Source organism: Odocoileus virginianus, unplaced genomic scaffold (genome assembly GCF_023699985.2).
Source record: "Odocoileus virginianus isolate 20LAN1187 ecotype Illinois unplaced genomic scaffold, Ovbor_1.2 Unplaced_Scaffold_1, whole genome shotgun sequence".
NCBI classification, from domain to species: domain Eukaryota; kingdom Metazoa; phylum Chordata; class Mammalia; order Artiodactyla; family Cervidae; genus Odocoileus; species Odocoileus virginianus.
In genome coordinates this window covers 4689407-4715553 of record NW_027224263.1, presented here as the reverse complement: position 1 = coordinate 4715553, position 26147 = coordinate 4689407, and the positions used below count along the sequence as shown (strand labels likewise).

The 26147-nt window shown below is 38.3% G+C and overlaps 1 protein-coding gene across 2 annotated transcripts in view; it reads left to right on the top strand.

Annotated features, from left to right (window-relative positions):
- The window catches only part of DCX (doublecortin), a 412950-nt gene that overhangs the window by 78567 nt on the left and 308236 nt on the right, over positions 1-26147 (top strand). For both annotated transcript variants that reach the window (XM_070462136.1, XM_070462134.1), the window contains exon 3: positions 23854-23925. The gene's annotated coding sequence lies outside the window, so the exon portion shown is untranslated. The remainder of the gene's footprint in view (positions 1-23853; positions 23926-26147) is intronic.

Genomic DNA, 26147 nt, shown 5'->3' with positions numbered 1-26147 from the left:
ATTTCGTAACAAACTTGCTTGCACCTAGATCTATGGTAATGTCACTGGAATTGATTAAAAATGAGTGTTAAAAGTTTGGATATTTCACTTCATTTTGGAATACATACTTCTGTGGGGAAGTGGTTTTGATGATAAAACTTATGTTGAGTGTTTTGCCCGATGTCCGAATCCCCGAGCGGGAAGAGAGAAGGCTTCCAAGACAATGCAATTCGCAAAAAGGGAAGTTTATTACTGACTCGAGCCAGGGCTTTTTGCCGCAACCAACGCAGTGGTGCAGGGTCAGAAAAAAGCCCCGAGCCCCAGCTGTTACATAAATTTATAGGGTGAACATAAGCAGTTGGTAGCTGGCTTAAGCGGATTGGTTACATGTTTGCAAAGCAATTTTATTGGTACAAACTTTCGCGGGCTTTTGTTCAAACTTAGGCGTTCGCGGGCTTTTCCGCTTTCCCTCATGTTCCCTTTGTTCCCTTTTGGGCGCCTGTTGATTGGCTGGCTCCAGGCGGCCCGATGGGGGCGGGGAATCCCACCATTTCAGGGGAAACCGAAACCCAGGTCCGGGCCGCCTGCCAGCCCCGGCAGCCCCACATTGAGTAAAAGGCTTTTTGTCTGAGCTCCTAGACTGACACCATATTTTTTGTTTGTTTGTGGTCTAGATCAGTACTGAAACCAAAATCATCAGTATATAACAACTGTGTATGTATATGGACACATATACATATATACAGTGTGTGTGTGTGCTCATTATACATATATGGATATACATGTATATATGTTAAAAAAGAAATATGAAAAAATAAGCTAGGAATTAATGAGATTGGTTACTTACAAATATAGTTGGGAGCAAAGTAGAAAGGAAAGGATATGGAAAAGAGTGGAAAGAATATGGAAGAGTATCATACTTTTCTAAATATACATTTTTGTATAGTTCTGAATTTTATAATCATGTTAATATTCACATGCTTAAAAATGAATAAAATGAACAAGGATGGGGCAAAGCAAAAAAAAAAAATGTAATACAAACCAAAGCAAATGAACCTAATTTTATTTCAAACAAATAATATAACATAGTGAATAACAAAAGTGTGTGTGGAGAGAGATATGAAGACTTAACATAAGTAACTAAAATACAGTATTTTGACTATATACCTTATAAAAACTCCAGGAAAGTAGTTTGGACTTCCAATTATGTATAACTTAGAGTCAGTAACCTCTGAACTTTATTTCTGGCCTTTGTCTGTAAACTCCTGCAGCCTTCTGGTAAAGCTTGCCCCCATCACCCCTAGTCCTCCCATTTCACAAGATCCTCTTGCTGACTCTTAATTGCCTTGGACAAGAACCTCTTTTAAATCTTGTGCCAGTGGGACTTCTCTCTTTATAAAATACCTGCACACTGCTATTCAGTCTCTCTCAGTTCTGGACTTTCTCCCTGAAAGCCATTCTCCCTGCCACTTGCCTTTAGATTTCCTCCCCTGTTTGAATAATACAGTTTTGTCTTTCTTATATAAAAAGATGATCATCATGAGTTTCAACATTTGAACCAAACATATGAGCTCCCCCATGACATGTTAGGTTGCTATAACATAAATTAAGAATAAAGATGGAGTAGGAAACAAATATTGTACTCTTGTTGATAGCTTTGATTTTCATGGTGGTATGGATTAGCAATTCTGCAATTAACGTATGTATTCTGAGATTGAGCATATAAGTAAATGTATTGTCCTTAATGAGAGCTGGGTTTCTCACTGTTGGAGATGGAAATTACAAATAAGGAAAGAGGGGAGGTGGTCCTAAGATAACAGAGAAATAGGACGGGGAGACCACTTTCTCCCCCACAAATTCATCAAAAGAACATTTGACTGCTGCTGCTGCTGCTAAGTCGCTTCAATAATGAAAAGTGAAAGGGAAGTTGCTCAGTTGTGTCCGACTCTTAGCGACTCCATGGACTGCAGCCAACCAGACTCGTTTTTCCATGGGATTTTCCAGGCAAGAGTACTGGAGTGGGGTGCCATTGCCTTCTCCGAAGAACATTTGAACGCTGAGCAAATTCCACAAAACAACTTCTGAGCACTGGCGGAGGACACCAGGCACCCAGAAATGCAGCCCATTGTCTTTGAAAGGAGGTAGGACAAAATATAGAAGATAAAAAGAGAGACAAAAGAGTTAGGGACAGAGATCCATCCTGGGGAGGGAGTCATAAAAGAGGAGAAGTTTCCAAACACCAGGAAACCCTCTCACTGGCGGGTCTGTGGGGAGTTTTGGAATCTCAGAAGGCAACATAACTGGGAGGAAAAATAAATAAATAAACAAACCCCACAGATTACGTGCCTAAGGGCAACTCCCAGCAGAGAAGTAGCCCAGACACTCGCATCCGCCACCAGCAAGCAGGGGCTGAACAGGGAGGCACTGGCTGCATTGCTTAGGGTAAGGACCAGGCCTGAATGCCCTGAGGGCAATCTGAGGGAGCTAACATGAGATAGCAACCCAAACTGTGGGATAGCCAGAGACAGAAAAAGAGAGAGAGAGAGAGAAATTTCCGGTGAAAAGCCCTAACCTAAGGCACTGCCAGGCCACTCACAGAACAAAGGACGGATCTTCTATGACCCACCTCCAAGAATATTGGAAATAAAAGCAAAAATAAACAAATGGGACCTCATGAAACTTAAAAGCTTTTGCACAACAAAGGAAACTATAAGCAAGGTGAAAAGACGGCCCTCAGAGTAGGAGAAAATAATAGCAAACGAAGCAACAGACAAAGGATTAATCTCAAAAATATACAAGCAACTCCTGCAGCTTAATTCCAGAAAAATAAATGACCCAATCAAAAAATGTGCCAAAGAACTAAACAGACATTTCTCCAAAGAAGACATACAGATGGCTAACAAACACATGAAAAGATGCTCAACATCAATCATTATCAGAAAAATGCAAATCAAAACCACAATGAGGTACCATTACACGCCAGTCAGGATGGCTGATATCCAAAAGTCTACAAGCAATAAATGCTGGAGAGGGTGTGGAGAAAAGGGAACCCTCTTACACTGTTGGTGGGAATGCAAACTAGTACAGCCGCTATGGAGAACAGTGTGGAGATTGCTTTAAAAACTGGAAATAGAATTGCCATATGACCCAGCAATCCCACTTCTGGGCATACACACCAAGGAAACCAGATCTGAAAGAGACACATGCATCCCAATGTTCATCGCAGCACTGTTTATAATAGCCAGAACATGGAAGCAACCTAGATGCCCATCAGCAGACGAATGGATAAGGAAGCTGTGGTACATATACACAATGGAATATTACTCAGCCATTAAAAAGAATTCATTTGAATCAGTTCTAATGAGATGGATGAAACTGGAGCCCATTATACAGAGTGAAGTAAGCCAGAAAGATAAAGACCAATACAGTATACTAACGCATATATATGGAATTTAGAAAGATGGTAACAATAACCCTATATGCAAAACAGAAAAAGAGACACAGATGTACAGAACAGACTTGTGGACTCTGTGGGAGAAGGTGAGGGTGGGATGTTTCAAGAGAACAGCATCGAAACATGTATATTATCAAGTGTGAAACAGATCACCAGCCCAGGTTGGATGCATGAGACAAGTGCTTGGGCCTGGTGCACTGGGAAGACCCAGAGGAATCGGGTGGAGAGGGAGGTGGGAGGGGGGATTGGGATGGGGAATACATGTAAATCCATGGCTGATTCATGTCAATGTATGGCAAAACCCACTACAATACTGTAAAGTAATTAGCCTCCAACTAATAAAAATAAATTGGAAAAAAAAAAAAAAGAACAAAGGACTGAGCAAATACCAGAGGAGAGCTAGCAGGCAGCGGACCAGCCCATTACCCACCAGGAAGCAGGGAGGCAGGCGAGCAGCAACCAGAGCCAGAAAGGGGCAAACTCAGCCCCAGAGACGGCATCTTCCACCAAACTGCAAGCAGGCTCCCAGTTGCCAATCAAGCTTTCCTGGGATCCTGAATGGATGACATCCACTGGGCGGGTTGCAGCCAGAGATCAGCTCTGAGAAGAGACACACAGCACACTTGAGACAGTGCACCCTGGAAACCAAGCGGCTCGGATGGGGAAGGTGATAAGATGCACTACACCTAAGGAGAGTGCGCTGGCCAAGCACCTGGTTGCCTGAGCTGCTCGGACCTGGAAGGGCACAAATGCAGGCCCAACTGAGTCTGCGCCTTTGTGGAGTAACCAAGAACCTTAACCTGAGTGGCTTAGACCTGGGAAGTGCACTCAACCCAGGGCCTGCTTTAGACAGTCCCCTGCAGAGCAACCTGGAGCCTGAGCAGTGTAGACCGGGAAAGCACACACGCCGTGAGCGGGGGCAAACCCAGTGTGGCCCAGACACTGCGAGCACTCCCCACACACGCCAGTGATATTTGTTTGCAGTGTTCCTCCCTCCCCACAGCACAACTGAACAAGTGAGCCTAAATAAGTGACCACCTTCACCCCCTTGTGTCAGGGCGGAAATTAGACACTGAAGAGACTTGCAAACAGAAGAAGCCAAAATAAACAGAGGGAACCACTTTGGAAGTGACAGGTGCAACAGATTAAAACCTGTAGTTAGGAAAAACTGCGTTGGAAGAGGCCTATGGATCTTGAGAAGTATGGAAGTGACAGGTGCAACAGATTAAAACCCTGTAGTTAGCACCAACTACATTGGAAGGGGCCTATAGATCTTGAGAAGTATAAGCTGGTAACAAGGAACTATCTGAAACTGAACTGACCCCACACTGCCCACAACAGCTCCAGAGAAATTCCTAGATATATTTTTACTATTATCATTTTTTTATTTTTTTTTTTTTTATTTTTAAGTCCTCTATTACTCCTTTAATTTTCATTTTTATAACCTACAAACCACTATTTTTAAAGCAAACTTCATATATATTTTTATAATTTTGTGATTTTGTTTTGTTTTTTTTAATATTGTATTTTTGAGAGTCTAACCTCTACTCTAGATTTTTAATCTTTGCTTTTTGGTATTTGTTATCAATTTTGTACCTTTAAGAATCCAATCTTCAGTACCCATTTTTACTTAGGAGTGTGATTACTGGCTTGATTGCCCTCTCCTCCTCCAAAAAGAAAGGCCATGAGAAAATAATTGAGGAGATAATAGTTGAAAACTTCCCTAAAACAGGGAAGTAAATAGCCACCCAAGTCCAAGAAACCCAGAGAGTCCCAAACAGGATAAACCCAACGCAAAACACCCCAAGACTCATATTAATCAAATTAACAAAGATCAAACACAAAGAACAAATATCAAAAGCAGCAAGGGAAAAACAAATAACACACAAGGGAATTCCCGTAAGATAACAGCTGACCTTTCAATATAAACTCTTCAGTCCAGAAGGGATTGGCAGGACATACTTAAAGTGATGAAAGAGAAAAACCTACAACCCAGATTACTGTACCCAGCAAGGATCTCATTCAGATATGAAGGAGAAATCAAAAGCTTTACAGACATGCAAAAGCTGAGAGAATTCAGCACCACCAAACCAGCTCTTCAACAAATGCTAAAGGATCTTCTCTAGATAGGAAACACAGAAAGGGTGTATAAACTCAAACCCAAAACAACAAAGTAAATGGCAATGGGATCATACTTATCAATAATTACCTTAAATGTAAATGGGTTGAATGCCCCAACCAAAAGACAAAGACTGGCTGAATGGATACAAAAACAAGACCCCTATATATACTGTCTACAAGAGACCCACCTCAAAACAAGAGACACATACAGACTGAAAGTGAAGAGATGGAAAAAGATATTTCACGCAAATGGAGACCAAAAGAAAGCAGGAGTAGCAATACTCATATGAGATAAAATAGACTTTAAAATAAAGGCTGTGAAAAGAGACAAAGAAGGACACTACATAATGATCAAAGGACCAATCCAAGAAGAAGATATAACAATTATAAATATATATGCACCCAACATAGGAGCACTGCAATATGTAAGGCAAATGCTAACAAGTATGAAAGGGGAAATTAACAATAACACAATAATAGTGGGAGACTTTAATACCCCACTCACACCTATGGATAGATCAACTAAACAGAAAATTAGCAATTAGCAAGGAAACATAAACTTTAAATGATACAATGGACCAGTTAGACCTAATTGATATCTATAGGACATTTCACCCCAAAACAATGAATTTCACCTTTTCTCAAGTGCACACAGAACCTTCTCCAGAAGTAGATCACATCCTGGGCCATAAATCTAGCCTTGGTAAATTCAAAAAAATTGAAATCATTCCAAGCATATTTCAAGCCAGAAATATAGATCAATGGCACAAAATAGAAAGCCCAGAGATAAATCCACGCACCAATGGACATCTTATCCTTGACAAAGGAGGTGAGAATATACAATGGAAAAGACAATCTGTTTAACAAGTGATGCTGGGAAAACTGGTCAACCACTTGTAAAATAATGAAACTAGAACACTTTCTAACACCATACACAAAAATAAACTCAAAATGGATTAAAGATCTAAATGTAAGACCAGAAACTATAAAACTCCTAGAGGAAAACAGGCAAAACACTCTCTGACATAAATCACAGCAAGATCCTCTATGACCCACCTCCCAGAGTAATGGAAATAAAAGCAAAAATAAACAAATGGGACCTAATTAAACTTAAAAGCTTTTGCACAATGAAGGAAACTATAAGCAAGGTGAAAAGACAGCCTTCAGAATGGGAGAAAATAATAGAAAATGAAGCAATGGACAAAGAATTAATCTCAAAAATACATAAGCAACTCCTGCAGCTCAATTCCAGAAAAATAAACAACCCAATCAAAAAGTGGGCCAAAGAACTAAACAGACATTTCTCCAAAGAAGACATACAGATGGCTAACAGACACATGAAAAGATGCTCAACATCACTCATTATCAGAGAAATGCAAATCAAAACCACAATGAGGTACCATCTCACGCCAATCAGAATGGCTGCTATCAAAAGTCTACAAACAATAATTGCCGGAGAGGGTGTGGAGAAAAGGGAATCCTCTCACACTGTTGATGGGAATGCAAACTAGTACAGCCACTATGGAGAACACTGTGGAGAGTCCTTAAAAGACTGGAAAGAGAACTGCCATATGACCCAACAATCCCACTTCTGGGCATACACACCGAGGAAACCAGAATTGAAAGAGACACGTGTACCCCAATGTTCATTGCAGCACTGTTTATAATAGCCAGGACATGGAAGCAACCTAGATGTCCATTGGCAGATGAATGGATAAGAAAGTTGTGGTACATATACACAATGGAATATTACTCAGTCATTAAAAAGAATGCATTTGAATCAGTTCTAATGAGGTGGATGAAACTGGAGCCTGTTATACAGAGTGAAGTAAGTCAGAACAAAAAACACCAATAGAGTATACTAACGCATATATATGGAATTTAGAAAGATGGTAATGATGACCCTACATGCGAGATAGCAAAAGAGACACAGATGTATAGAACAGTCTTTTGGACTCTGTGGGAGAAGGCGAAGGTGGGATGATTTGAGAGAAGAGCGTTGAAATGTGTACATTATCATATGTGAAACAGATCACTAGTCCAGGTGTGATGCATGAGACAAGGTTCTCAGGGCTGGTACACTGGGATGACCCTGAGGAATGGGATGGGGAGGGATGTGGGAGGGGGGTTCAGGATGGGGAACACATGTACACCCATGGCTTATTCATGTCAATGTATGGCAAAACCCACTACAATATTGTAAAGTAATTGGCCTCCAATTAAAATAAATTAATTTAAAAAATAAAATTTAAAAAAAAGGAAAGAGGGAAGCCTATGACAAACCCTATGCTATTGGGTTTGAATTAGAGGTATCAGTGTTATTTCATGGTTTTTGAAAGATAGATTGATAGATACAGAAATATGGGTGTATGTATGTGTATATGAATGCATACATATATGTCTCAGTTTTGTCCACTGTGAATTAATAGGAATACATGTAACTTTAGTACTAATGAGCACGCCCAGTGCCCAGATATTGATTTCTAAACATGATTCTACAATAAAGGAACAAGGACTCCTTAAAGAAGATACTGATTCCAGTTCTAAGGAAGGTAAAAAAATAAAATCATTCTGGAACGTCTTGTGGTATTTAAAAGTAAAGAAGTTCTCCAAAAAATCGTAGGGAAGAAAAGTTGCAGACAGGATGCTTTTATGTAACCACAGTACAAATTATCAATCAATGACATATTATTATCACAATGCGGACCTTATTCAGTATTCACCATTTGTTCCAGTAAGATGGTCCTTTGTAAAATTGTGCAAGAGCATCCTGTCTGCAACTTACTCTGAAACATTTCAGGGAAAAATTAGAGACAGAAAAATCAAAGTGTTTTAAATGTTAACATTTGGTAAATTTTATAAGAGAGTTATTTAACTAGTTTTGAAACATTTTTAATATTAAAATTATTTCCTAATTAAAAGTTTAAAAATTTTTCATTCACAAGGTCTTCTATTATTAGAGTAAATTAATCTGTTAATATTTATTATAATTGCTAGCACATCTTTTCCTTAGTACTGCTATCATGTTTTATGTTTTCTATTTGTCATTTTTCTTTGCTTCCTTTTACCTGTGTTGATGATTTGATCTTTTCTTTTATTTTTCTTCTTGTACTTTCAAAGGTGAATATGTTCTTTCTGTGGATCTGGTTGGTTCTCAACCCAGACATTTATAATCCTTTTATAAAAATCAAAATCTAAATTTCATTAGAATCTGTATATTCCTTTATTTTAGACAATAACCATTGCAACTTTACAATTACTTTGCTTTTGTATCTCAATTTTATATCTCCAAAAATTTTAGTTCTAAATAATCATAAAAATTATTTTGACCTCATGTATCCACAGTTATTTAGCTTTAAGTGTAAACTTTACTGGGTTTATACTTAAAGCTAAATATAGACTGGTTCCAAATATGGGAAGGAGTACATCAAGGCTGTATATTGTCACTCTGCTTATTTAACTTATATGCAGAGTACATCATGAGAAATGCTGGACTGGATGAAGCATAAGCTGGAATCAAGATTGCTGGGAGAAATATCAATAACCTCAGATATGCAGATGACACCACCCTTATGGCAGAAAGCAAAGAAGAACTAAAGAGCCTCTTGATGAAAGTGAAAGAGAAGAGTGAAAAGGTTGGCTTAAAACTCAACATTCAGAAAACTAAGATCATGGCATCTGGTCTCATCACTTCATGGCAAATAGATGGAGAAACAGTGGAAACAGTGACAGACTTTATTTTGGGGGACTCCAAAATCACTGCAGATGGTGACTGCAGCCATGAAATTAAAAGACGCTTGCTCCTTGAAAGAAAAGTTATGACCAACCTAGACAGCATATTAAAAAGCAAAGACACTACTTTGCCAACAAAGGTCCATCTAGTCAAAGCTATGGTTTTTGCAGTAGTCATGTATGGATGTGACTGTTGGACTATAAAGAAAGCTGAGCACTGAAGAATCGATGCTTTTGAACTGTGGTATTGGAGAAGACTCTTGAGAGTCCCTTGGACTGCAAGGAGATCCAACCAGTCCATCCTAAAGGAAATCAGTCCTGAATATTCATTGGAAGGACTGATGCTGAAGATGAAGCTCCAATACTTTGGCCACCTGATGTGAAGAGCTGACTCATTTGAAAAGACCCTGATGCTGGGAAAGATTGAAGGCAGGAGGGAGAAGGGGATGACAGAAGATGAGATGGTTGGATGACATCACTGACTCAATGGACATGAGTTTGAGTAAACTCCAGGAGTTGGTGATGGACAGGGAGGCCTGGCGTGCTACAGTCCATGGGGTTGCAAAGAGTCATACATGACTGAGTGACTATGAGAAGGAAAAGTTAAAATTTTACATAACCTCCTTCTCCTTCTGCCTCTGTAACTCAGCTTGCCCCTTGCAAAGTCTAGATCACGTAGGTCACGTAGTCTCAGAAAGTGGGGACTTGCAATACTAGGAACTGGAGTTTATCTCACTCACCCTTGTCCTGCTCTTTGCAATCGCCCAGCCCCTGCAAACCTGCTTAATCATGCCTGTCCAGGCCAGGCATCCCCCTCCCCATCTTGACTGCTGTTCCCGTGTGTGTGAAACCCCTTAGTTTAAACCAGCCTATTAACAGCTAGTGTTGCCCACTATAGTCTGTCTATAAAAACTCTGTAATCCCTTTGTGTTCGGGGCTCAGAGCTTGGAGTGTTAACTCCTCTGGGCCCGCTGGCATAATAAACCTGAGTTCTCCAACTCTCCAAGTGTGGTGCTTGGTTTCTCGAGTACTGGTTTCTGCAACAACTGAACTGAACTGAAGGTACTGGGGTTGGGTTTTTCTTTTCTTTTTTTTTTTTTTTTTTTTTGGCTATTTTCTTCCTTATGTAAACTTTTGGGATTTTTTAAAATCCTTTTTTAAATTCTTCATGTTCAGAAATGTCACTCCAATGCATTTTATATATGTCTTCTTTGTTTATCTGGTTTAGCACTTCTCTCTCCATCTGAAGACTAGTATCTTTTATCACTTGGGAGGAATTAGCTTCTATTAACGATTTATTTACTTGCTCTTCTCTATACTTTCTGTTTTTATAGAATTCCTGCTACATGGATGTTGAACTTCTGGATCTAATCTCCATGTCTATTATTGCTTTATCAAAATTTCTATTTCTTTTTAATTTTGCACTTTTTTGTGAGACTCTTTTGGTTTAATGTATTAACACACATTTTTTTGTTCTTTTCTGCTGTCGCATAATGCTACTACAGATATCCATTGCTTTCCTTATTTTTATTCCTTTTTATTTATGTAATTTCCAGGACTTATCATTTGTTTTGTTTTATGCCAGCATTTTCCTTGTTTATGGGTTTGATAACCTTTCTTATTCTTTTGAGAATATTAGTTATAGTTATTTTAAAATATTTTTTCATTTGCTATTGTTTATTCTATTATTTCCATGTTAACTTTTCTGTTTATAAATTTTATTTTCTTACATAATAACTGTTGTTCAAATATTAGTCAGTGTTTTTTGCTTGTGTCCTTATCTTTGTTTTTGAGATTCCTTATCAGCTCATCTATAGATGTTGCTTTGTAAAGCAAACCCTGCCTTTGATAATTATGGGGAAGAATCATAATATGCTCTAGATGGAGTGTGCCAGTAGTTTATCTTTTGGGTGTGGCAGCTGACTACACTTGTTCTGAGCAAAAAGACAATAGCAAAATTTTTACCCACACTAAACATTATGTAAGCACTGACCCCCAGAGGCACATTTATCCAAAATGCTCTGAATACAGCTCTTCATTAATTATGTTGAAATTCCCAAAGCCTCCTTCTTGCTTTTTATATCACTGATGCTGGTCTTGAAGGTCTCTAAACCACTCTTGTTTACACAATGGTCTTCACACATATTTTGGACTGTGGTTTATTCTAGTTTTGTTTTTTTTAACTATAGTGGGTGTGATTCACAATCTAAAACCTCCTGCATGCTGGAACTACCACATTTTAAATTTCATATGTAGCAACTACCTACTTCTCTCAACCCTATACTCCCTTGGTAATTATAAGGTGTATGTGTGAGACAGAGACAGAGAGAAGAGTATTATGATTATGATTGTGAGTCTCAGATCTGGTCATAATATCTGATCAGTATCAATACTTAAGAGCTGCCTCCATATCCTAGAAATGGTCACTATGTATAATCAGTATCAATATTAGGGTTTCCTAATTTGCCTATTTGTAAAACCTATAGCCAGAAGTTTATTTAACTTATATGCAGAATACATCATGTGAAATGCTGGGCTGGATGAATCACAAGCTGGAATCAAGATTGCTGGGAGAAATATCAACAACCTCAGATATGCAGATGATACCACTTTAATGGCAGAAAGTGAAGAGGAACTAAAGAGCCTCTTGATGAGGGTGAAAAAGCTGGCTTAAAATTCAACACTCAAAAAACTATGATTGTGGCCTCTGGTCCCATCACTTCATGGCAAATGGAAGGAGGAAAAGTTGAAGCAGTAACAGACTTTATTTTCTTGGGCCCCAAAATCACTGCAGTGATTGCAGCCATGAAATTAAATTGCAGCCATAGTGACTGCAGCCATGAAATTAAAAGACACTTGCTCCTTGGAAGAAAGCTATACAAACCTAGACAGTGTATTAAAAGCAGAGACATTACTTTGCCAACAAAGGTCTGTATAGTCAAAGCTATGGTTTTTCCAATAGTCATGTACAGATGTGAGAGTTGGACCGTAAAGAAAGCTGAGCGCTGAAGAATTGATGCTTTTAAACTGTGGTGCAGATGTATGGAACAGACTTGTGGACTCTGGGAGAAGGCGAGGGTGGGATGTTTCAGGAGAACAGCATTGAAACATGTATATTATCTAGGGTGAAACAGATCACCAGCCTTGGTTGGGTGCATGAGACAAGTGCTCGGGCCTGGTGCACTGGGAAGACCCAGAGGGATCGGGTGGAGAGGGAGGTGGGAGGGGGGACTGGGATGGGGAGTACATGTAAATCCATGGCTAATTCATATCAATGTATAACAAAAACTACTGTAATGATGTAAAGTAATTAGCCTCCAACTAATAAAAATTAAAAAAAAAAAATAAATAAAAAATAAAAAAAAAAAAAAAAAAAAAGAAAATACAAAAAAAAAAAAAAATAAACTGTGGTGCTGAAGAAGACTCTTGAGAGTCCCTTGGACTGCTACCAAGGAGATCCAACCAGTCAATCCTAAAGGAAATCAGTCCTGAATATTCATTGGAAGGACTGATGTTGAAGCTGAAACTCCAATACTTTGGCCACCTGATGTGAAGAACTGACTCATTTGAAAAGACCCTGATGCTGACCCTGATTGAAGGTAGGAGGAGAAGGGGATGACAGAGGATGAGATGGTTAGATGACATCACCAACTTGATGAACTTGAGTTGGGCAAGCTCTGAGAGTTGGTGATGGACAGGGAAGCCTGGCTGCTGCAGTCCAAGGGTGGGGATACTGATAAGATTAGGGTGTGTGCAGGACCTGCCCTCCTTTAGTCTCAGATCAGTTTAATCTCCTTTAATCTGGTCTTTGGTAATTGCTTGATGAGCTCTTCTGGTTCCTTTTAATCTGGCCTCAAATGTTCTTCTCTGGAATGAGAATACTGACATCTTGCATTTCTTTGGTTTTACTTCTGTACAGAGCTCAAAGATACTGTGTGTTCCCTGTGAGGTGGAACCAAGACCCTTCCCCAAGGCTGCAGTATTGTTTCTTGGATGATCCTTCCTTTTGTCTGCATCTTCTCCCTTCCCTGTTTAGCAGCTGTTTGAATCTACCCTTTGGGACTCAGTGAAGGTCATGGAAGCTAGAGTCTGTTCCCTACAAGGAACAGGGAACCTAGAAAGGCTTTCATACCCAGGAGATTCACAGGGTCCTGCTCAGTTTCAGCCTTTTTTTTTTTTTTTTTTTTGAGGCAACATTATATAAATTTCAGGTATACATTTTACATTATATTTCATTATATTTTAATACATTATATTTCAACTTCTGTGTACACTATAGCATGCTCAAAACCAAAAGTTTAGTTTCCATCCATCACCATACAGTTGACACCCTTTATTTATTTTGCCCTCCCCATTTCCTTCTGGTAAATACTACTGTTTTCCTGTGTCTCTCCCATGTATTCTTGTTATTAAACTTTTCCCCTGTCTCATGTAAACTTAATTCCTAGAGCAGCCAGAAGAATCTAGAAGGGTAGATTTCTTCTTTCCTGATTTTTATCCTTCACATACTCTCCAATATTTATTTCTTGCCTTTTGATAATAGTCTGTCTGCAGACACTTGAATTTTCTTTGAAAGAGCCTTTATAAAATGCCTGTCCAAGCTGATAACCTAATTAACCACTGGAAAAGGAGAGCACATCCATACCAGCAAAGCAACTAATGGACCATTGCAGGCATGCCTGTAAAGGCTAAGATACTGTGCTCTTCTTCCTCTACCACTAAAATATACGCCTGATTGTAGTGTATTTTAATTGGAAGATTGATTTAGATTAGAATTTATATTCAAAAAAAAGAATTTATATTCAAAAGTCTTTTGTTGAGTAATTCTGTAATAAATTAGAGTAATTTTAAAAAGCTACCTCTGTTTAGTTTCCCTCTCATTATGTCAAAGCCTGTGGATAAATTTAACAATGTCCACTGTAGGTCTTAGACATGCTACCTCCAGCTGTGAAAGTTATGCTTTGTGCACATCAGTATCAGTTCAGTCACTCAGTCGTGTCCGACTCTTTGTGACCCCATGAACTGCAGCACGCCAGACCTCCCTGTCCATCACCAACTCCCAGAGTCCACCCAAACCCATGTCCATTGAGTCGATGATGCCATCCAACCATCTCATCCTCTGTCGTCCCCTTCTCCTCCTGCCTCAGTCTTTCCCAGCATCAGGGTCTTTTCAAATGAGTCAGTTCTTCATATCAGGTGGCCAAAGTATTGGAGCTTCAGCTTCAGCATCAGTCCTTCCAATGAATATTCAGGACTGATTTCCTTTAGGATGGACTGGTTGGATCTCCTTGCAGTCCAAGGGACTCTCAAGAGTCTTCTCCAACATTTCAGTTCAAAAGCATCAGTTCTTTGGTGCTCAGCTTTCTTTATGGTCCAGCTCTCACATCCATATATGACTACTGGAAAAACCATACCTTTGACTAGATGGACCTTTGTCAGCAAAGTGATGTCTCTGCTTTTAATATGCTGTCTAGGTTTGTCACTGCTTTTTTTCCAAGGAGCAAGTGTCTTTTGATTTCATGGCTGCAGTCACCATCTACAGTGATTTTGGAGCCCAGAAAAATAAAGACAGCCACTGTTTCCATTGTTTCCCCATCTATTTGCCATGAAGTGATCAGACCAGATGCCATGATCTTAGTTTTCTGAATGTTGATCTTTAAGCCAACTTTTTCACTCTTCTCTTTCACTTTTATCAAGAGGCTCTTTAGTTCTTCTTCACTTTCTGCCATAAGAGTGGTGTCATCTGCATATCTGAGGTTATTGATATTTCTCCCGGCAATCTTGATTCCAGCTTGTGCTTCCTCCAGCCCAGCGTTTCTCATGATGTACTCTGCATATAAGTTAAATAAGCAGGGTGACAATATACAGTCTTGACCTACTCCTTTTCCTATTTGGAACCAGTCTGTTGTTCCATGTCCAGTTCTAACTGTTGCTTTCTGACCTACATACAGGTTTCTCAAGAGGCAAGTCAGGTGGTCTGGTATTTCCACTTCTTTCAGAATTTTCCAGTTTATTGTGATCCACACAGTCAAAGGCTTTGGCATAGTCAATAAAGCAGAAATAGATGTTTTTCTGGAACCCTCTTGCTTTTTCGATGATCCAGCGGATGTTGCAATTTGATCTCTGGTTCCTCTGCCTTTTCTAAAACCAGCTTGAACATCTGGAAGTTCATGGTTCACGTATTGCTAAAGCCTGGCTTGGAGAATTTTGAGCATTACTTTACTAGCATGTGATGAGTGCAATTGTGCAGTAGTTTGAGCATTCTTTGGCATTGCCTTTCTTTGGGATTGGAATGAAAACTGACCTTTTCCAGTCCTTTGGCCACTGCTGAGTTTTCCAAATTTGCTGGCATATTGAGTGCAGCACTTTCACAGCATCATCTTTCAGGATTTGAAATAGCTCAACTGGAATTCCATCACCTCCACTAGCTTTGTTCGTAGTGATGCTTCCTAAGGCCCATTTGACTTCACATTCCAGGATGTCTGGCTCTAGGTGAGTGATCACACCATCGTGATTATCTGGGTTGTGAAGATCTTTTTTGTACAGTTCTTCTGTGTATTCTTGCCACCTCTTCTTAACATCTTCTGCTTCTGTTAGGTCCCTACCATTTCTGTCCTTTATTGAGTCCATCTTTGCATGAAAAATTTTCTTGGTATCTCTAATTTTCTTGAAGTGATCTCTAGTCTTTCCCATTCTACTGTTTTCCTCTATTTCTTTGCATTGATCACTGAGGAAGGCTTTCTTATCTCTCCTTGCTATTCTTTGAAACTCTGCATTCAAATGGGTATAGCTTTCCTTTCTCCTTTGTCTTTCACTTCTCTTCTTTTCACAGCTATTTGTAAGGCCTCCTCAGACAGGCCTCAGAAATGCTGTTTTGCATTTCTTTTTCTTGGGGATGGTCTTGATCCCTGTTTCCTGTACAATGTCACAAACCTCCATCCATAGTTCATCAGGTACTCTGTCTATCAGATCTAGTCCCTTAAATCTATTTCTCACTTCCACTGTATAGTCATAAGGGATTTGATTTAGGTCATACCTGAATGGTCTAGTGGTTTTCTTCACTTTCTTCAATTTCAGTCTGTATTTGGCAATAAGGAGTTCAAGATCTGAGCCACAGTCAGCTCCTGGTCTTGTTTTTGCTGACCATATAGAACTTCTTCATCTTTGGCTGCAAAGAATATAATCAATCTGATTTCGGTGTTGACCATTTGGTGATGTCCATGTGTAGAATCTTCTCATGTTGTTGGAAGAGGGTGTTTGCTATGACCAGTGCATTCTCTTGGAAGAACTCTACTAGCCTTTGCCCTGCTTCATTCTGTACTCCAAGGCCAAATTTGTCTGTTACTCCAGGTGTTTCTTGACTTCCTATTTTTGCATTCCAGTCCTCTATAATGAAAAGGACATCTTTTTTGGGTGTTAGTTCTAGAAGGTCTTGTAAGTCTTCATAGAACTGTTCAACTTCAGCTTCTTCAGCATTACTGGTCGGGGCATAGACTTGGATTACCGTGACATTGAATGGTTTGCCTTGGAAATGAACAGAGATCTTTCTGTCATTTTTGAGATTGTATCCAAGTACTGCATTTTGGACTCTTCTGTTGACTATAATGGCTACTCCATCTCTTCTATGGTATTCTTGCCCACAGTAGTAGATATAATGGTCATCTGAGTTAAATTCACCCATTCCAGTCTATCTTAGTTCGCTGATTCCTAGAATGTCAATGTTCACTCGTCATTTCCTATTTGACCACTTCTAATTTGCCTTGATTCATGGACATAACATTCCAGGTTTCTATGTTTGTGCACATATTATTTTACTAATTGATGGGTTTTGTGAATTATTAAGAGCATGGGTTTTAGAACCAAATAACCTGAGTTCTAATGTTAATTCTACCACTTAGTAACAATTAGACCTTGAGCAAATTATTTAAACTCTCAGTTAAACCTCTCTATTTCCTAGTTTATTCATTTGAATAATGGAGAAGATAATCATACTTGGCCCAGGGGGTTGTGGGCATTAAAGAAGTTGTCATATGTAAAACAATTGGAACAGAACATATAACCTCTCCAAGGCTATCATTTGATCTTTGTTTCATATCAGCCTTCCTTCTAGGACTGCCATAGCCAATATAGTGGTCAATAGCCACATGTGGCTATTTTAGATTCAAATTGATTAATATTAAATAAAATTAAAAGTTCACTTCCTAGGGCAAAAACTGTAGCCCGATTTCAGTATCCATGTCACCGGTGGCTACAATGTTGGACAGGATAGTACAGCCGTGGCTTGTATTTACAAGAGATTGATTCCAGGACCCCCATGGATACCAAAATCTGTGGATACTCAAGTCCCTTTTATAAAATGGCATAGTACTTACTATCAATCCTCCTTACCCAAAGTTTCTGCATCCATGGATAGGGAGGACTGACTCTATAGAACATCTTGATCATTGCAGAAAACTCTAGTTGACAGCATTACTCTAGAACAATTTTTCTCAACATTACCTCTATGCTAGAGTCAACTGGGAAGCTTTTAAAAATTTCTGTGGCTCTGACCATTCAACAGACTAGTTAAGTAAGAATCTCAGTTTGGGACTCATGTATCTGTATAATTGTTTTTTAAAGCTTCCCAAGTGACTCCAATATGTAGCCAAATTTGAGATCCACTGCTCAAGACCAAGGGACAGGAAAATTTTATTATAAATGACCAGATAGTAAATATTTTAGACCATCTGGGCATATCTGTTTTATTTTTCTTGCTGTTGTATATCCTTCTTTGTTTGTGCTGTAACTCTTTAAAAATGTAAAAATCATTCTTAGTTTACAGAACATTCACAGGCCACATCTGCTCTAGACTGTCAGCTCCTTGAAAGCTACAGCCATATCAGAATTGTTCACTGCTACATTCTGGAACCTAGCACAATATCTACCATAGAATAGATACTCAATAAATATTTATTGAGTTGACTAAACTCTTTTTGCAAACTTTCCCTGACTCCCAACACGATGTCAAGTAGAATTACTTCATCAGTGTTCTGATAGCATCATGTATATTGCCTCTTCATAATAATTATACACAATATATTATAGGTAAGTATTCAGTGTCTTTCTCAGGGATACTGTTTTAATCATCCTTGAATCCTGGGGATGACAGTACCTGATATTAGCCTCTTTGATAGTTTGTTGAATTAAATGCTAGGCTGAGTCTCCAGGTAAAAAGTACTTTGAAAAAGATAAAAGTGTTAAATAAATATGATCTAATGATAGTAAGGCAGCCAACAACCATAGGTAGTTGTGAAGATACCGTTGTTTTCAATACTTGGTTATATTTGACCTGTTCTTTAAAAATTGTGCTGTTACATTGGATTAAAACAGTGATTTCTTAGATATGACACCAAAAAGGCACAAGGGACAAAACAAAAGGAAAAGATAAATTAAAACTATACCAATAATAACAAATGAAGCAACAGACAAAGGATTAATCTCAAAAATATACAAGCAACTCCTCCAGCTCAACTCCAGAAAAATAAATGACCCAATCAAAAAATGGGCCAAAGAACTAAACAGACATTTCTCCAAGGAAGACATACAGATGGCTAACAAACACATGAAAAGATGCTCATCATCACTCATTATCAGAGAAATGCAAATCAAAACCACAATGAGGTACCATCTCACGCCAGTCAGAATGGCTGCTATCCAAAAGTCTACAAGCAATAAATGCTGGAGAGGGTGTGGAGAAAAGGGAACCCTCTTACACTGTTGGTGGGAATGCAAACTAGTACAGCCACTATGGAGAACAGTGTGGAGATTTCTTAAAAAACTGGAAATAGAACTGCCATATGACCCAGCAATCCCACTCCTGGGCATACACACTGAGGAAACCAGATCTGAAAGAGACACGTGCACCCCAGTGTTCATCGCAGCACTGTTTATAATAGCCAGGACATGGAAGCAACCTAAATGCCCATCAGCAGACGAATGGATAAGGAAGCTGTGGTACATATACACCATGGAATATTACTCAGCCATTAAAAAGAATTCATTTGAATCAGTTCTAATGAGATGGATGAAACTGGAGCCCATTATACAGAGCGAAGTAAGCCAGAAAGATAAAGACCATTGCAGTATACTAACACATATATATGGAATTTAGAAAGATGGTAATGATAACCCTATATGCAAAACAGAAAAAGAGACTCAGATGTATAGAACAGACTTGTGGACTCTGTGGGAGAAGGCGAGGGTGGGATGTTTCAAGAGAACAGCATTGAAACATGTATATTATCAAGTGTGAAACAGATCACCAGCCCAGGTTGGATGCATGAGACAAGTGCTCAGGGCTGGTGCACTGGGAAGACCCAGAGGGATCGGGTGGAGAGGGAGGTGGGAGGGGGGATCGGGATGGGGAATACATGTATATCCATGGCTGATTCATGTTAATGTATGACAAAAACCACTACAATATTGTAAAGTAATTAGCCTCCAACTAATAAAAAATTAAAAAAAAAAGACTATACCAAAATTTAAAACTTTTGTGATATGGATGATACCATCAAGAAAGAGAAAAGACAACGCACAGAATGGGAGAAAACATTTCAAAATTTCATATATAATAAGGTACTTAGAATAGATAAGGAACTCCTACAACTCTATAATAAAAGAACAATAATCCAGTTAAAAACTGACAAAGAATCTAAATAGACATTTCTCTATAGAAGACATACAAATGACCAGTAAACAACCACTAAGATGCTTATCATCATATATATATGTGTCTGTGTATATATATATGAATTTTATTTAGCCATGAAAATGAATAAACTACTGATACATTCTAGACATGGATAGATCTTGAAAACATTGTGCCAAATGAAGGAAGCCAGACACGAAATACCATATATATGATTTTATTGATGTGAAATGTCCTGAGTAGGCAAAGTAGATTAGTAGTTGCTTAGGGCTGGGAGGAGTTTTTAAAGAGAAATGGGGAGTGACTGCTAATGAAAATGGGGTTTCTTTCAGGGTAGTTAAAATTATTTTGGAATTACATAGTGATAATGGCTATAAATTCATTGAATATACCAAAAAACACTGAAATATGCACTTTTTTTCATCTATTTTTATTAGTTGGAGGCTAATTACTTTACAATATTGTAGTGGTTTTTGCCATACATTGACATGAATCAGCCATGGATTTACATTTTTCCCCATCCCAATCCCCCCTCCCGCCTCCCTCTCCACCCCATCCCTCTGGGTCTTCCCAGTGCACCAGCCCTGAGCACTTGTCTCATGCATCCAACCTGGGCTGGTGATCTGTTTCACCCTTGATAGTATACTTGTTTCAATGCTGTTCTCTCGAAACATCCCACCCTCGCCTTCTCCCATAGAGTCCCAAAGTCTGTTTTGTACATCTGTGTGTCTTTTTCTGTTTTGCATATAAGGTTATTTTTACTATCTTTTAAAATCCCATACATATGCATTAGTATACTGTATTGGTATTTATCTTTCTGGCTTACTTCACTCTGTATAATGGGCTCCAGTTTTATCCATCTCATTAGAACTGATTCAAATCAATTCTTTTTAATGGTTGAGTAATATTCCATTGTGTATATGTACCATGGCTTCCTTATCCATTCGTCTGCTGATGGGCATCTAGGTTGCTTCCATGTCCTGGCTATTATAAACAGTGCTGCGATGAACATTGGGGTACACATGTCTCTTTCAGATCTGGTTTCCTTGGTGTGTATGCCCAGGAGTGGGATTGCTGGGTCATATGGCAATTCTATTTCCAGTTTTTTAAGGAATCTCCACACTGTTCTCCATAGCGGCTGTACTAGTTTGCATTCCCACCAACAGTGTAGGAGAGTTCCCTTTTCTCCACACCCTCTCCAGCATTTATTGCTTGTAGACTTTTGGATAGCAGCCATTCTGACTGGCATGAGATGGTACCTCATTGTGGTTTTGATTTGCATTTCTCTGATAATGAGTGATGTTGAGCATCTTTTCATGTGTTTGTTAGCCATCTGTATGTCTTCTTTGGAGAAGTGTCTGGAATGCAAGGATTCTTTAGTATCCACAAATCAATCAATGTAATACACCACATTAACAAATTGAAAGATAAAAACCATATGATTATCTCAATAGATGCAGAAAAAGCCTTTGACAAAATTCAACATCCACGTATGATAAAAACTCTCCAGAAAGCAGGCATAGAAGGAACATACCTCAACATAATAAAAGCTCATATATGACAAACCCACAGCAAACATTATCCTCAATGGTGAAAAATTGAAAGCATTTTCCCTAAAATCAGGAACAAGACAAGGGTGCCCACTCTCACGACTACTATTCAACATAGTTTTGGAAGTTTTGGCCACTGCAGTCAGAGCAGGAAAAAAATAAAAGGAATCCAGATAGGAAAAGAAGAAGTGAAACTCTCACTGTTTGCAGATGACATGATCCTCTATATAGAAAACCCTAAAGACTCCACCAGAAAATTACTAGAGCTAATCAATGAATATAGTAAAGTTGCAGGATATAAAATTAACATACAGAAATCCCTTGCATTCCTATACACTAACAATGAGAAAACAGAAAGAGAAATTAAGGAAACAATACCATTCACCATTGCAACAAAAAGAATAAAATACTTAGGAGTATATCTACCTAAAGAAACAAAAGACCTATACATAGAAAACTATAAAACACTGATGAAAGAAATCAAAGAGGACACAAATAGATGGAGAAATATACCGTGTTCATGGATTGGAAGAATCAGTATTGTGAAAATGAGTATACTACCCAAAGCAATCTATAGATTCAATGCAATCCCTATCAAGCTACCAACAGTATTCTTCACAGAACTAGAACAAATAATTCACAATTTGTATGGAAATACAAAAAAACTCAAATAGCCAAAGTGATCTTGAGAAAGAAGAATGGAACTGGAGGAATCAACCTGCCTGACTTCAGGCTCTACTACAAAACCACAGTCATCAAGACAGTATGGTACTGGTGCAAAGACAGAAATATAGATCAATGGAACAGAATAGAAAGTCCAGAGATAAATCCACGTACCTACAGACACCTTATGTTCAACAGAGGAGGCAAGACTATAGAATGGAAAAAAGACATCCTCTTTAGCAAGTGGTGCTGGGAAAACTGGTCAACCACTTGTAAAAGAATGAAACAAGAACACTTTCTAACACCATACACAAAAATAAACTCAAAATGGATTAAAGATCTAAATGTAAGACCAGAAACTATAAAACTCCTAGAGGAGAACATAGGCAAAACACTCTCTGACATAAATCACAGCAAGATCCTCTATGACCCACCTCCCAGAATATTGGAAATAAAAGCAAAAATAAACAAATGGGACCTAATGAAACTTAAAAGCTTTTGCACAATGAAGGAAACTATAAGCAAGGTGAAAAGACAGCCTTCAGAATGGGAGAAAAGAATAGCAAACGGAGAAACAGACAAAGGATTAATCTCAAAAATATACAAGCAACTCCTGCAGCTCAATTCCAGAAAAATAAATGACCCAATCAAAAAATGGGCCAAATATCTGAAATATGCACTTTAAAAGGTGAACTTTATGATATGTGAGTTCTATCTCAAAATTGTTTAAGAATTATGCTATTTATTAAAGCTTGTACTCCTGTATAATAATTCACTTTTCACATTTTTCATGTTTTATTTTTAAAGACCATGTGCACCCCACACTAACAAAATAGTAATATAAAATTAGTTTCTTTTTTTAAGTGAAATACTATGGTTGGCTCATAGTTTTTCAAAACTTTTCTGATATGAAAATGATTTTATTATTGTTTAAAATGATTCTGTTATTAGTTAATGTTATTTAGTCAATTATACTAGAAAACTGGTCAAGTTCCCCATTTCTCTATTGCTTTTTTGTTGTACTTTTCTATTACATTGCACTCTGTTGATTGATATCCTTATCTCTCCCTCTCTTGACTAGTCTGTGAGCTCCTGTAGGAGATGGATCCACTCTCACTGTTTTTGTATCCTTAAGGCCTTGCTCAGCACCTGAAGCATTATCAGTTTAGTTCAATAGCTCAGTTGTATCTGACTCTTTGCGACCCCACAGACTGCAGCACACCAGGCTTCCCTGTCCATCACCAACTCCCAGAGCTTGCTCAAACTCATGTCCATTGAGTCGGTGATGCCATCCAACCATCTCATCCTCTGTCGTCCCCTTCTCCTCCTGCCTTCAATCTTTCCCAGCATCAGGGTCTTTTCAAATGAGTCAGTTCTTCACATCAGGTGGCCAAAGTATTGGAGTTTCAGCTTCAGCATCAGTCCTTCCAATGAATATTCAGGACTGATTTCCTTTAGGATGGACTGGTTTAATGTCATTGCAGTCCAAGGGTCTCTCAGGAATCTTCTCCAATGCCACAGTTCAAAAGCATCAATTCTTTTGAAGCATTATAGCCACTCATTAAGTACCTGTTGAATGACTGAATGAATAGATGATTAATTCCCAGCTCTATCTCAAACAGGCAGTGAAAATTTACAAATTTATTGGTTCTTTTTTTTTTTTTCAGGAATAGCAATCAATGATACTTCCTGATTCATAAGAGCTCTTCTAGTCATCCAAAAGTCACAGCAACATAAAGGTAGGCAAATTCTACAGAAAACAGTTAACTGTAATATACACATGACTGCCTAAATATCTTAAAATTACAACTAGGAAATGTTAGTCCTCTTAGTATCTGAAAGTAAAAGTTCTCTTTCTTCTTTTTCAAAATACATACCTCATCTCATGCAAAGTGTTAAGTTGTTAAAGTTTCTGAATGAACAAGCTAAGAGAGAGAAAGAGAAAGAGTCATACTATAAGAATGATGAGAAATGCTGCATCCTACTGGTATTCTAATTTTAAACTATGGTGTTTTAGTTTTGGGCTAGACTGCCTGGTTCTTTTTAATATAATCAATGGCAAGCTCTGGTACATGCTGTAAATGGGCTTACAATCTAGTCAACTGGGGAGAATTCCTTTATTCAGTATTTAATGAGTACCTACTGTGTGCTAGGGCTTTCCAAGTGGCTAGTGGTAAAGAATCCACCTGCAATGCAGGAGATGCAGGTTCAGTCCCTGGGTCTGGAAGATCCCCTGGAGAAGGAAATGGCAACCCACTCCAGTATTCTTGCCTGGAAAATTCCATGGACAGAGGAGCCTGGCGGGCTACAGTCCAAGGGGTCACAAAGAGTCGGACACCACTGAGCGACTAAACAACAACAATAACTGCATCTTAGGCTCTGTTCTAGGACCTAGGGAAATAGTAGTGAGCAGAAATAGCCAAAAAGTCTCTGCCTCACAGAGCAGCTCTCATACCCAGCTACATCTCATGGTTTGCCCTCTTCACCTAATTCACACTAAAATTGTTTTCTACCTTTCTAACCAGTGTGCTTCCTAGTAGGGCCCTGTATATTAATTCCTTTAGTGATTAAGAATTAATAATAGAATTTCCCTTTTGAGAAAAGACCCCATTTTCCTTTGATGATACAAACATAAAATTGGATAAGTTGTCAACAAAATACTAAGGAGTATTTGTTTTAGGAAACTTTTGTTTCTCCATTATCCCCTCTCTCCTAAGAAATATGGTTCATCCGTATTCCACACAGGTTGTGAACTCTGCTATTGTTCTGGTGGGATGGACTTACAGCTATAACCTTGGAATCATTTCATAAAAATTCGTGACATGGAGCTTCTGATTGTTCTTGTGGCTGCTCTCCTAATTGCAGTGGAGTGGGCATAAATGAAGATAATGAAGGAATACCATGCCATCTTAACTATCCCTTCCAGTCCAACACCTAAAATTAGAGATAAAATAATGGAATATGTGAGAAATGTAGTGCAGGTACTGAAAGTTGGTTAGCATGTCAAGTAAAACACATACACACACACACACACACACACACACACACACACACAAAAACTGTCTTTTATAGTCAAAGTGAGACTATGACCCTGTTGTCACTAATTATAAGGAACTGAGGAGTTTTCTTATTTGCAATAGTTTATTACTAAAGTTTTCATACATACAGAAAAGGTGAAAGAATTTTACAGCTAACATCCATATTCTCAGGATCTATATTCTATAATTAACATTTTATTTAACTTGCTTTATCACACATTCCTCTACCTATCCATCCCTCTATCCACCCATCAATCTAGAGCTTAGGGTTTAAAGTATTTTGCCCAGGTTTACTCAAGGAATTAGGTGCACAAATAGATCTTCTGATTGCTAGATCCTTGCTCTGTGCTTTGCCTTGAATTTAATCTCTTTCATTTGTCAAATTGAATTTAGTTTTCAAATACTGATAGCTCTGTAAAGACTAATCTGTTCTACTAAGCTCTTGCCTAATTAAAGGGGATTAACTTGAGTAGAAGACTTTTGATGATTTATTTATTTAAACATTCTTGTAATTGCTCAGTATGTGTTCAGAAACTCAAATAAAATTTGAATTTCATTCATCTTAATAATAAGATATGCTTATAATAATAATTCTATTAAATGTCATTTCTAATCCCCAAATTCTCTTGATTTAAACCAGGGAGATTCTACTGCTGCCCACATCTTTTTGTGGACTGTACATGTTAAATTAATTATAAGATTTAAAACATTATTATCTCTATTCATATTTGACTTGATCTTTGTCCTTTTCACCCTTTCAATTTTCTTTTGTAGAGTCAGTTCTTATTCACCTCAGTGACATCATTGAGTGTGAGAGGGATAATAGAAAGGATTAAACATAGAGGAATTTCTAAGAGATTATCAGCTTCACATCCTAAAATATACTTATTTTTTTTCTGTTTTTTTTCCTAAAATATGCTTAT